Below are 13857 nucleotides of genomic sequence, written 5' to 3'. Positions count from 1 at the left end.
CTAATACCACCATACAATATGCCAGATACCACATAGTGGAAATATAAAAGTCTAAGTATAAAGAGTTCAAGTCACATATACTCTTATTGTAGTATTACAAATAGAACAATTCAATTTGGTTTTACCAATACGCTTCATAAAAAAAGAATTGCACAGACAAAAAGCAGGAGCCCCCAATGACTTATCGAAAAAGCCTGTGGCAGCAGAAGCTGTAAACGACATCTCGCTGCACAACTATTCTCGCTGCAAATTTGTTTCCTTTAAGACAGGACAAAAAGTTACATTCTGCCAGCAATAACAAACAGTGCTGTGTTATCTACTGTTCTGCGACTGAAGTGATCTATGGCATTGCAGATGATTCAGTTATTTTGCACATAGGTTGGACAACCAGCTCTTGGTTTTACTTCACTGAGAATCAATACCTCACTGAGAATACATCTCAACTCAGGTTAGTTGCCTCAAGACAGCTACTCGGCTAAAAGTGTAGCTCATCAGATTTGGATTTTATCATCAAATCGTATGCTTTGAATTATTCTCCATCAACAGGCTGCAGTACTCACTATTAATGTTAACAGAATAATGTCTCAATGCTCTCATTTAACATAGTAAGTACTCTGTACTGTTCATCTACTTTATTGTGTGAACAGCAGTACAGGCAAAGGCAAGAGAGCTCTGATGTCTTCTACCACTAGAGGTCTGAAGGAAGGGGAGCACAGAGTTCTGCATTCGAATCCATGAAACATACCAACCAAAGCTTAATTTGTGCCGGTGCTTGCCGGTGCTTAGCATCGGCACTTAATTATCAGGGCCGGGTCTGCACGCATTTAGTGCACCGCACGTAATTGATTTAATACTTGATAGTAATTAGTTGTGTTGTTGATGACTGATGAACTTCTTCACATGTCACACACGTTTAAGTTAGTAAATAATTCTCTCACTTTGTAACTGTTTGTTCCCTCTCAATCACTGTTCAATGCAGTGGCACTGTGGCAGGCACTGGCGGCCATGGCTCAGGCCCAGTGGACGGGACACTGAGAGTTAAGGAGGGCTAAGCCTTTGGTTGGTCTTCTGCGGGTGCGGGGGTTGACTTGGGGCTGTGCGCGGCAGCAGCAGTCAGCGTGCGCAGATTTTTTAGATTGTGATGCGTGCGCATTCACTGCCTTTTGCCATGCCCCAGCATACCCGCACCGGCCTCAACTCAACGTGTCATCATGGTGCTGCAGCCGCTGCCGCCCTTGGCTTCAATTTAGTCTCTGAGAGAGAGGCTCAGCACGATCTGGACGACAACAGCACCAGGTGAGGTACAGCCTGGTAGGCATCATTTATTTGAAATAAAGCTGCGCAATAAGGAGCACCAGGTGAGGTACAGCCTGGTAGGCATCATTTATTTAAAATAAAGCTGCGCAATAAGGAGCACCAGGTGAGGCAGAGGCCTGGCAGGCGCCGCTGCCTAATCAGTTAATGAAGCTGCGCCGTGCGCAGCAGCCTAACGGTGACAGAGTCCCTCCCGAGCCGAGTGAGTCAGGTGGTCCCGTCCTAGATGACTCCCAGAGTCCCATTTTACTGGTCCGGGTCCCGTCCCACGGTAGAGTGTTGCGGGAACAGTGCACACTGTCAGTGTGCGCAGATTTTTTTTATAGTAATGCACGCGCATTCGCTGCTTAACCACACCCCAGCACGGCCTCACCTCGCTCCAGCCTCACCACCACCGAGTCATCATGGCCATTCACGATCATGGATTTAACTTACAAGAACTGTTCAGCAGCGTCGGTTCACTTCTAACTTGAGTGTGAAAAGTAAGCCAGCAGCAAGCGCGAACGGCCAGGCCAGACGAGGTTATTGTGGTGTGACGACATGCATTGGTGACTTATTGGGGTTTAGGACTCAGAGTAGCTCGGCCCCCAGTGATGTAACCACTGCCAGCAGTGAGTCAGTACTACTACTGGCCAGTCTGACTCTGGCCAGTGCCGCCCGCCAGTAACTGCACCAGGTACCAGTTGAGGCAAGGCCTAATCAGTTAAAATAAAGAGGCGCAGCAGCCTAAGCAAGGCTGCAGCATGTGCACTACTGCAGTACTCAGTGTGTGTGTCTCTGTCCCGAACCAACCAGTAACTTAAGTTTTAATTGACACACACTGTTCCTGGCTGCACTGTTACTGTAAAGTAAGGTCCCTTAGCGAAGCTCTGTTTCATTCTTTAATGCAACACTGTGGGGGCGTCAGTTTGCCACTATATTCTTGTTTTAAAAGCACCTCCTGCTGCTGAGTTCCTTCCTGGCCTCCAGTAATGTTCAAATCATAAATTAAAATGTCAAGATAACTCTGATGATTAATCGTCTTCCTGGAGAGAGCCAGGGGTTTTGTCTAGGGGAAGTCGTGACTGCTTGTAAGGTAGTACTGATGGTTAATATAACTGCTGCAAAGAATGTTTACCATGCAGATCAAAAAGTGCATTTAATGTAAAGTAGGTCAGTGTGTTACTGCTTCTGTCGGAGAGATCCTTTTGTTACTTGCAGTTTGTAAGTTAAAATCCTATCACAGAACAGCATGCTATTAACTGTCACCAAAGAGCTGCATGCAAACTGCAAGTTATATATTAGAGCTATATGTTTTTTTCTCAATCTTTCATTATCCTAATCTTTGTGTAGAAATCAATTCTTATTGGAGAGAACCCCTAACAATGCTGTTATGTTTTAAATTCAGAATTTGTGCTTTTCCAGACTTAGAACTCTTAAACTATATTGCTTACAATGACAATCATGGATGACATGTGACTCCTATACCTTGTAGTCCTGTCTGATTTAACATTCCCTGTTTACTGATTTACACACGTAGGATTGTATGTATGCAATGTGTGTATGATGCAAAGTGTTCTGATACCTTACACTGGTATGAGAGATGATGTGCAAAAAAACTGACAGGAGTAGGTCAGACATCATCCTCCCAGTGACTTCTAAGAGGGTGGAGCCAGTGGAGGAAGTGGGTGGAGCCAGAGAAAAGTAGGTGTGGCCTCCGACAAACATTTGAGCACCTGCACTTCATATTTTACAAATTAAGCACGGATACCAACAATGAACGACTGTAGTTATATAACTAAATAGCGTTCTTCTCCATCAGTAGATTTACATACTTGGATTTAAACTATAAAGCAGGAAAAACACTCCTTCCTCTTAATACAACAGGTTCTAGAGCACCAAATATCACACGCTAGGTTCAGTTCTTAACTTCACATACATTCAGATGAAGTTTTGGCGTGGCTTTTATGTCACCACAAGGGTAGAGAAATGCCTATTAAGAGCACTATAGTCATAATCATTCCTCTGGCAGTAATACCCTCTAACTTTGTGGAGTAAAGGCTGTCCTGCTTTATTGCAACAAACTAATGTAATTCAAGATCCACTGAAGATGCCCCTTTTAGATAAAGGCTGTTCCCTTTTCAGTGCACATAGAGTATCCGCAACTGGTGTAATTTCCTTAAGTATTTGGTCTTCGTCTAAGTAAAAGCCTGAAACATACCGCATGTTGAAGATACTGGTTTAATGCTGTATGTCAGAATACTGAAGTCACACATTTCAACCTCCAAAAAGATCAACTGCAAAATACAGACTAAAATATAGACTACCATTATGTCACCAAAGTAAGCATATAAAGCCAAGTATAGATTTACTACTGTTAACTCCACATTTACATACCTTGAAAATACATATGTATATCCTCACGTTGTGTATATGTGAAGTTAACCTCTTCCATGCGGCCGGGAGCCGTCATGAGTCACGGTGGGCGTGTGCTGATGACGGCCGGGAGCCGTCATGACCACACCCGCTATCGGAATGTTCAGCACTGCGGCGGAATTCGCGCCGCAGTGATGAGGTTAAGAAGAGTAAAGAAATTCATAATAATAGTAAATCTATACTAGTAATGGTTTTTGAACGGTAAAAGCAACAATAAGTAAAGCTGCAGCAAGTAACTCTGAAGCTATTGGTAGCTCACCTGTACTGCAGAAGTAGCTCTCTGAAGTGCATAGCAGCACACTATGTAATTCAGAGGGTCTACTCTCGCCATAATAAAGAAAATCAGTTAAGACAAGATTATTTTTAAATGATTTAAATAAAAAATAAAAAGTGTATATTTGATAGTAAACCATGTATTTTGAGAAAGTGATATGCTGAGGTTTACAAACAAAAGGATTGAAAATCCCAAACATATTCAAACTTCTATATGGATGACAATTCATACAAAGTTGGTCTAGATTTATAGCTTTTAGTATTTTCTTTGAGTCAGTGGGCAGTTACTTCTGTGACTGTTCCTTTATTAATTACACAGAGACATTTTATGATGGCAAAGCTTTTCCTGACACTGCTGGTAGCAACCCCCTCTTATGTGTCGGATGGCTGGTGCTCAATTCCAATATCAAATTCTAAATATCATCCAACCAAAATACTGTACGCACCATAAAGACTACCACAATACCATGAAGTAAGTATGTAAAGGTACGTTTAACTTATACATCTTTCCCCTAATGTTTGCTTTACAGCAGATGGAGGTAACTGTCTTCAACTATGCCGACGACCTCCAGCTTATTTTCAATCTTTCTCCTTCCCCTGGTTCCATCCATAATTTTCAATCAGTTATGATTTTTATCAGAGACTGGATGACCTGCAACCACCTAAAGTTAAACCCTGATAAAACTGAACTGGTACCTACAGGTGGTAGCTCCAGTCCCTAGACCACTTTGTTTTGGCCCCTTGCCCTGAGTCCCCCCCCCCTCACCTTCCCCTTCAGTCAAAACACTAGGGATAAAACTCAATAATCATCTTACTTTGCATTCCCAGATTAGCGCAGTGGTTTCATTCTCCTTTCTGACTCTCCGCACAATCCGTAAGATTTCCCGCTATTTTTCAATTTTCTGCCCTGAAACTTATTCTTATGGCCATGGTCCTGTCACGCCTGGACTACGGCAACATTCTGTACAATGGTGTCCCTGCCTATGATCTCCGGCGCCTTCAACTGGTCCAAAATCAAGCCACCCGCCTTATCCATGGCCTTCATAAATCACGTCACCCCCTTACTCAAAGCCCTTCACTGGCTCCCTATTAGAGAACGTGCTCTTTTTAAGATGGGCTGCACTACCTTTCAGGCCCAGCCGGAACTGCCCCAGCTTTCATTAACTCTGAAATTAAAGCTTATATTCCCAGTAGAGAGCTGCGTTCTTCCTCCCAGTCCCTTCTCTCTGTGCCTCGTTTTAGGAAAACAAAAGTTGGTGGCATGAAGTTCTGTGTTCTTGCCCCCACCTTTTGGAATACCCTTCCTTTTCCCATCAGGCCTTCCGATCTTACTTTGAGTTTCGTAAAACGTTGAAGACCTTCCTTTTTTCACAAGCCTTCTCGCCTTAGCACCCGCGCTCTGCTCTCTCTGGGTTCGTATCCCTAGCGCCAAGAAACCGCCTGGTAGCCGTGCGCTTAATAAGTACCTTTACTTCAACTTCAAGTATAGTTTTAATTACATTCTAAACTTTACCTCAATTTATCTTGAAGATATATATACCTTTAAGGGAACATAGATGAGTTTATATAACTGTAAATCTATACTTATCTATTTATAAGTACATTAATGATATTATATTAATTTAATACTCTGGATATCATATTTTTGTATCACTCAGTATTGCGCCATACCTCTTAACCTCTTAGTGGCTACTGCTTTCAATTTTGTATGGTGTGGCCACTGCTGTGATGGTCTCTGAAGTGGATACTGCTGTAACAATTGTCGAAGTCATTAGTAGCTCATGACTATTTCCATCAGGCCGATGTAGCTCTTGCTATAGAAAAAGGCTGGAGACCCCTGGTATAAGAGATGTTAACTGTGCACAGATGTACTGTTAATGAGGTGATATACTAGTCATCTTCCTTAATGCAAGATCGTTTAGTAAGTTAAGTACACGGTGGGCGGACTGAAAGAGTCAAAAAGTTATGGTGGAATAAAAGGGTGGGTTATTTTTAAGAGTGATTTTAACACAGAAAGTGAATGTCAAGAAGGAACAACATTTCCGAAAATGTAACGGTAAAGGTACAAAGGAGGCATCAAGAAGGTTTATTTAGGTTTAATTTATGCAGAAAAGAGACAAAAAGGACTTGAAATAAGATTATCTCCGAGAATAGGCAGGGATGGAATAATTCCAAATTGATGCGGTATAGGAAATTGAAAAATAATGTTGCTGATGTTAAGGAGGACGCCTGCCAAGAAAATGAAAGAGCAGGGAAGATTCAGATCAACAAAGAAAGAGAGAAGAAGGTTAGTTCAGATAGGTTGGTACATGGATGTTTAATCATGTGGTGCTTGTGTTTAAAGGATAATGTGAGGAAATGTACCTGTGGTATAAGAACTACTAGTTATCTTAATAACTTAGCAACAGCATCATGTCAGTTTCTGGTATTCACTGGAGTTAACAGTGTGCATGGAGTGTAAATGCCTGCAGCAATAGGTTGTAGCTGTTTAAGGAAAGGGGTTTAAAGAGAACAGCTAGGCAAATCATAGTGTATAACACCTCCAGCTCACAGAATGTGTTAAACCCTCTTGGGCTTTAAATGTTAGCAATCTTTTATGATTTAGTTTCGCCTTACTGACAAGTGGTTCACGTTGCCTTTTCTGATACGTTGGTTAATAAACCTTTTAATGAAAAACATGGTCTGGAGTATGTATTTAATGTCTAAAAAAATTATTTTTACGGGCACACACCTCCAGATTCTAAATTCTTGGCAGTGAGGTTTGGCCAGCTAGGTCGAGGGTTCGATAGCTCCCTGTTACAAACATCAATCAAAATTTGGGCTGCTGATTTGAGGCCATAAGTTAATAGTGTTGGTCTTTCATAACAAGTGTTCCAAATTATTTTTGTCAACTGGTATTTAGGAATTGAACTTTGATCAGCAGGAGGAGATCATAAAAGTGAAAATCTTGAATGCCTGTTCTAAGCCTGTTAAGCTCTAGAAAGGGCCACTCTCCACAGATTTCTTCTTGACAATAAAAACCCTTGATTTTTCAGTTCTGCAGATTTTTTGGAACCTTTTCCATAACACTCATCAGTAATATGTCATGCTGCAGCCCTTTCAAGTGTCGGTGGATCAGGATTTTATGGAGATGTTGGCAATTTTGTAACACATTCTACAGGGTGTTCAGTTTAAATTGTGTTCATTATCCATCTGTCATAGAGAACACAGCTGTTTGACCTAACATCCAGGTTGCCACTGCCATGACAAAAATAGTGGCAGGCGAGATGGAAAAGTAATGCCCTCCTACCATGCTATTCTACATTACACCTGGTCATTCACTTGCTCCTTGTGGTAGATCTGCATACTTTCTATCTTGTCTTGACAACATTGGCAGGAACAGCCGTTTTTCTACTTGTCTTGCTAGGATGTAGATACTTCAAAAGAGCAAAAAGATACAGATAGTGAATGAGAGTGAATCAGACTTTACCCTAAATACACTTGACTTCAAGTCGATGTTACGAATACTTTCTTTAAAACTATGGCACTGATCTCATTGCTCGGTTATCAATTTTTCACACACTTGAGAGCTGCTGAAAAGTGAATTGCCACCAAATGGCAGGTCGATATTTGTACCTTGCACCTCAAGGTGAAATGGTGGCTCCGTCGACTAAGTGATATACTGAAGGGATTCGCTTTTGACCTGATGCTCACAGGTTCGAATCCCAGCACATCCAACTCAACCTTTCATCTGCCCAAAGTTAATAACATAAGTATTACTGATTTAGGTAACAATCAAAACTTCCACTACTGAGGCCCAAGATTAATAAGGGTGAACCTATGCTTTACAAATACACAGGTTATACATTATGTCTGAAACCAGCTGTCTGGAATGAGTACTGCCACACTGGACAGTTTCTTTTATAGCTGCAGTTGGTTAGGTCTATGTAAATTCATTTAGCAATTATGCTTCAGGTTTAGCTCACACTCTTTTAAGCCTGCATTAGTCTCTAATCAAAAATCTTCTACTATCAAGTTAATTAACTTAACAATATCAGGTCCTAGCTGCCAAGGATCACTATAACATTAGCTGCCTTTACGAGTGTCTTCAGAAAGTTGTTGATAAACATTTCTAGGGGACCGCATGTTTTCAGAGGTTGCTGGCTGCAAGACAGGTCGCAGGTTTGCCGAAGCTGGAGACAGGCCGGTAAGGCTGGGGTCAAGGCAGTAGTCTTCTTCGGTTTTCTCTTCAAGTATGTCTTCTGTCTTCTTAGGTCGATGCAGATACAGGTATGGGGGAGCCACCTAAATAATAGATTTAGGGGTGTTTTAGGAGCAGCACATCGGGGCAATGGACACCTTATCTGTGGTGACTACACCCTCTATTATGCCACTCTCTTGCAGGAGGGGGCATAGGCCTAGCCCTGATTGGAGGGGTCCCTCCCATCTTCAAGATGGCAGGGACTGAGAGATGTGCTTCACCTCGCCTCCCCCACTTTAGGGGTAGAGTTGGAAGAGGTGGGCACACCTCCTATTCTTTTAAGTTTTCCTGCCAGTTTTCCCGCCCAAAGTGGGGGTGTAAACCGGGGGCTGCCATCTACTGCTAGCAGCAGAGGCTGGGGGTCGAATTACAAAGGCGAGTAGGCCTTTGAAGCTTCCCCATTCGAGCACTTGCCTATTCTGGGGGAGGAGGTGGGACACCTCTGCCCAGGATGTGCATTGTTTCTGGTCCCAGAGAGAAGGGGCTCTTCACCCAGATGCCCAGAAACATGTTTGGTAGTAGCTGGCTGGCCACAGCTGGTCAGAGATCACACCAGGGTTGGTAGGTTTTCAGGGGGCATCTCTGAGGTGCCATCTGAGTACTTGGTACAATAAATCTCACACTGACATCATTGCAAATTTATCGAGAGGAGTAGTTAGGTAACAAACACTTCTGTGTTCAGTAAAGCCATCATGGTGCAGTGGAATTCCATAGGCCGAGTTTCCAGACCATGTACTCTCTATGGCTTCAGTGGCACTTACAATATTAAGGGATGGATCCTAATATTGTAGGAGCATATCTGCTGAGGCAGATCTACCCTCACCTGTGGTATACTGCACCCTGCCTTAGGGCTGTGAGGCCTGCTAGAGAGATGGCTTTCCTAAACTTTCAAGCAGGCCAGCCTGGCATGGCACCCAGGCAGAGTGCCATGTCAACTTTGTTGCTTTCTCGCTCACAGGGGCATGCAAGCTGCAAGGGCAGTGGCATGGTCCAGGTGAAAAGGGTCCCAGGGGACCCTCTTCAGCTCCCAGGCCCTAGCTACCCAGTGTACCATTACTAGGGACTTGCAGGGTGCTGAAGTACTACTTGTGGGTATGTTTTGGACAAGAAGCATTGGCACAGGGTCCTGGTTGGCAGGGAACAAGTGCACTACAATTGAAACCACATCAAAACCTGGCACACAGTGGAGCTAACCATGCAAAAAGAGTCACTTTCTCACATTTTCTGATATGTTCCTTCCCCTGATATGCATTTTCAAATGGTTCTCAGAGTTGATTTGAAGCCGAAAAGGCAACATCTTGTATCAGTAATGGTTGTTGCCCACAAGAAACATAAAAAATGCAAATGCTTCAGTGCTATTGGAATACAAAAGTAAGCAGACTGAATATCTATGACATACATACAAACCCATTGATTGAGTCCACAATACAACTGTTACAGGACAAGCATCCTGAGCTTTACTTTTCATATTCATTTTTCACATCCAAACGCAGAACTGGCCCAACTTCTTGCATAGGCTGTTTCTTTCGAAACAGAGTGTAACAGAAATGAATACATTTTCTGCTTTTTGGAGTTAGTGACACTATCCTCAGTTTGTTTCCGCAGATGTATGACCTCTAGTTGAAGGCTTTCCTTATAGCATCGAGACTTCTTGGGAAGCATTGCAGGCGGAGAGGCGTTAACACTTGGAAGGATATTCATGTTGTACCCTATTCAGCACTCATCAGTCTTTTGTGGTTCTATGTCACTCTTCCAGACTCATGATGGTTTCCCCAGAGTGGAGTGTGTGACTGTGAAGGGGGAGAAAAAGAAGAATCACTGCTTGCCCTCAGCAGGAGCATTTGCTTGCTGACCTCCTCTTCCCCTAAATGGGGTGCCTCCTATGTTAGGATTGCCTTAACTGCTGATGATGATGATGTGATTACTTGTGGGTTTGAATCTTCTGGTGAAAATACCAACAGTATTCGTTCTTCCCACTCCCACGGGCTTTAGTACGCCCCACCAGATTTCATCCATTGGTTTCAAATAGGTTTCCAAAGTAATTGCTGAAGGAAAGTAGGATCTGCTTTTATGGTTACTCCCACTTTTTGCCTGGTGCTATGCTGTTTCTTACTAGATTGACTGGGATTTTGCTAATCAGGACCCCGGTCTCTCTGCTTTCTCCCCTAAATTGTTAAGGTAAGTACTTTGGTACATCCCGGATTGGATACTGGGGTACCCATAGGTCACTCATAGGTTGAAGCATGTATTATGCCACCTATGGGAGACCATTCAAACTGTCACTACAGGCCTGCCATTGCAGCCTGTGTAAGCTGGTGCTAACACCACTTAAGATAGATATAGGTTCCCTATATCTTGGATCACTGCGCTTAAAACCTAGAAGCTACCCATACAGCAGGCCTTTTCGATCCTAAAGGCAGATTGCTCGGTTCTAAGTGCTCGGGTATCTCTGCATGAGCAGGACACCCCTCAAGCCTTCGGAGTCCATTCTCGCGGGCTGTACGTGAGACAGTCATGTAACATATAGAGGGGAACCGCGTCATTACACGATGGCCATCTCGAAACTGGCTGTAATGAACTCTGTTGTGTTTGGTATCAAACATGTTGGAATCATACCCCCACTCGGTGTAGGGGTATGATTCCAAGCACTGTTAAGGCCCTCAGTTAGGACCTCAGTGCTCCCGGTACCAGTCTTCTAGACCCAGACAGCACAACATGGCTGCTGCTGACCAGAGACACGATTCTGCCTTCCTGCTACCGAGCCAAGCTCGAGCAGTGGAAGACAGAACAATTGATATCCTGTCACAGGGAGGTGTGATCACCTCCCAGACAGGGTTTAGTGTATTGGGGCCGGGTGGGAACGCTTGCCAGCGCCACTCAGTCTGCTTGAAGATCACAATTGGTGCCCTCCTTGCATAGTCCAGTTCAAACCAGCTTAGGCTCTGGCGCAAAACTGGACAAAGGGCATGGGAGTAACCTCCCCACTGTCCAACCGCTCCCCTGGGAGGGAACCCCGATTCGTCCCAACCCTTTCCTTAGGGTACTTAAGGACTTACCTGAGGGTGGGTCCCTAGATTTGTCGTGGATCACCATTCAATTCAGACACCACTTAAACTTCGACCGTCTGGGCACTCTGGACAATACTGGGCTTCGCTCTGGGCATGAAGGATGCAACCGGCAAGACTCCTGCTGCTCCTGATCTCTTCGCCCTGCTCATCTGCTGCAACATCCATGCCTGTGCTCCATACAGGAAACCTTCCAAGGCCTGTGGGCATCCAAGACACCTGAAGGAATCTCCCTTGTAGTGAAGGAGTCCCTTCCCTACATCTGCAGGCACCGCAACTAAGCAGACTGGTCTGCTGATCCTGGGCTTCCATGGACTCCAAAAGTCTCAGCAAGGCAGGTGGTGGTTCTTCTCATCCCTCAAAGCCTGCTCTGACCTATCACCAATTTTGAGGCCAGTATACCTCGTCGGAGTCGCAGGAACCAAACCGTTGTGCACCGCATCAACTTGCCGTTGCAAAGGCTTGTTAGCTTCCTTCCATCAAGATCTTAGGGCTCCAAGTAGCCCAAATTTAAGCATCTCCAGTGACCAGAATCTTCGACCACACTGCATCGCTTGCAACGTGGGCCTGCTTCTTTGGTGAGCTGCTTGAGGTCCTCTTGCAACTCCAGTGTCTCCGGCCTGTGGGTCCTGTTGAGGGTCACCTTTGAATTCTTTGGGTTCCCATGATTGCTCGGTGCCTGCCCTGACTCCCGTACTTGTGGTGGTTCCCCTGGACCTTGCTGGTCCCTACACTGCACCTTCTTCACTTTCCACATTGTTTGCAGTTGCCAAAGCTTGTTGGTGCTCCAGACGGAAACCGACCCCTCAACTCTAAATATCCGACCTGGGACAGCTCGTGAACGGCTCCTGGTCTTCCACAGCATTGCCTGGTCCTCTCAGCTGCCGCTCCAAGGTCACCGTCAACTTTCCTGCAACACTCAACATCGGTGGGCACTCGCCTTCCGTGCCTCCTGGTCACCCCTGAGTCACCTAGACTCTGTCCCCTCTGCTTGCAGGTACTCTCCACCTTGAATCCACCTTTGGGTTCCACCTGACATTTTCACATTCTCCAGCAGTGGCATCTTCCTGAAGTCTCCCATTGAGTTCGACAACAGTTTCCGCCACTTCACACCTATGTACCCGGCTTCCCTGGTGCAGGTAACCTGATTCCAAGGGTATCCAGGGGTGGGGTGGCTCTCCAACCTCTTGTCGTCCACAGTGTTTCATCAGGGTCCACTGTGAAGGGTCCTCTTTCTTTCAAATTGCAACCATGACTTACACGTTGATTTGTATAGAGAACACAGTTGTGTTCCTACATTGCACACAACCTCCATGGGGCTCCTGGATACTCACCTTGGGTGGTTCCTCGGGTCCCCAGAACTTCTACCTCTTCAGATTTTATCACTATTTTAGTATATGGTTTGGTCTCCCCCTGGGTACCACTGTGTATTCTATGCCACTTACCTGTTTCTGTTGCAAAGTATAGTGTGCATTGTGTATATTTCCAGCTAGGAGATATCTGTATGGGTTAGTGAGTGTCTTATAAAAAATACACATTTTTATAACTATAATGTGTGGTTCTTTTTCACTTAATCTATACTTATAAGATTATGTTCTAGTAAAACAAGCTGCTTCACACTCCTTCTGGACCAAGCTTGAAAGCTGCTCTCCACACCTACCTATTCGAAAACTTTCTAAGGGTGTCTAAGACCACTAAAGTCACCATAAGGTTTGTCTGGACAGTGCAAGGTGCCCACTTACATAAGTGTACACCATATACTGAGCCAGCATCCAACAATTGCAGATTAAAGTTTCTCTTCAGGCTTTGGATTTTAAACCCATTAAGTAAACCCAGGAGGATCTTTTCATGGTAACGTCATGACAATAGTTTTGTGAAGCCACATCAGCTAAGCTTGCTACTGCAGAGATAACTTGATTCAAGACCATAATGTCCTTAGATTTCTTAAAAGTCAACATTTCTATACCTAGAAAGATCTTATGCAAACAGCTGAAGAGAATCCCAGGCATCTATGAGAGGGGCTTTATTATTTGCGAATACAATAACAAAATCTGGGGGAGAGTCCATTCTATAGAAAAGAGGACCCTGTTTTGGAAATAAGAAAAAGCAGCATGTACAGAGGCTGATGTAATAAAGATATTGCACAGATGGCAAGATCAAGCTTTAAACCTCGGGCAACATGGTCCCATAATTTCTATGACAAAGTGCTCCAAAGATGATTGCTGATATTGTAGGAGGAATAAATATCTGGATGATCAGTTTGGCTGCATTTCCCACTAGAACCTCATGAAACATGTTGATTTCACTAAATGGAGAAATTCTCAATTATTGTGAGTCAGTTAAAATGAGTTAATAACATCGTACACTCAATGACTGTTGATGCAGTTCTGGCAGTATAACCCAAGGAGTACTTGTATTGCCAGTCTGACCCTATGAAATCGTCTCTCTTGCTCTGAAGCAATGCATTAAATTGTGTCCCTTAGGAGATTTAGCTTCTTTGGGCTGTAAGAGTATGTCTTGAAGGAATAGGAGTTTGTCCTGAACGTGCCA

General features: G+C 44.1%; 1 protein-coding gene across 1 annotated transcript in view; it reads right to left on the bottom strand.

Moving 5' to 3' along the window:
- FARSB (phenylalanyl-tRNA synthetase subunit beta) overlaps window positions 1-13857 on the bottom strand; it is a 308213-nt gene that overhangs the window by 260408 nt on the left and 33948 nt on the right. The window lies entirely within an intron of this gene.

Source organism: Lissotriton helveticus, chromosome 11, assembly GCF_964261635.1.
Source record: "Lissotriton helveticus chromosome 11, aLisHel1.1, whole genome shotgun sequence".
Classification (NCBI taxonomy): Eukaryota; Metazoa; Chordata; class Amphibia; order Caudata; family Salamandridae; genus Lissotriton; species Lissotriton helveticus.
The sequence above is the reverse complement of the archived record's forward strand: the minus strand, read 5'-3'. Positions and strand labels throughout refer to the sequence as shown.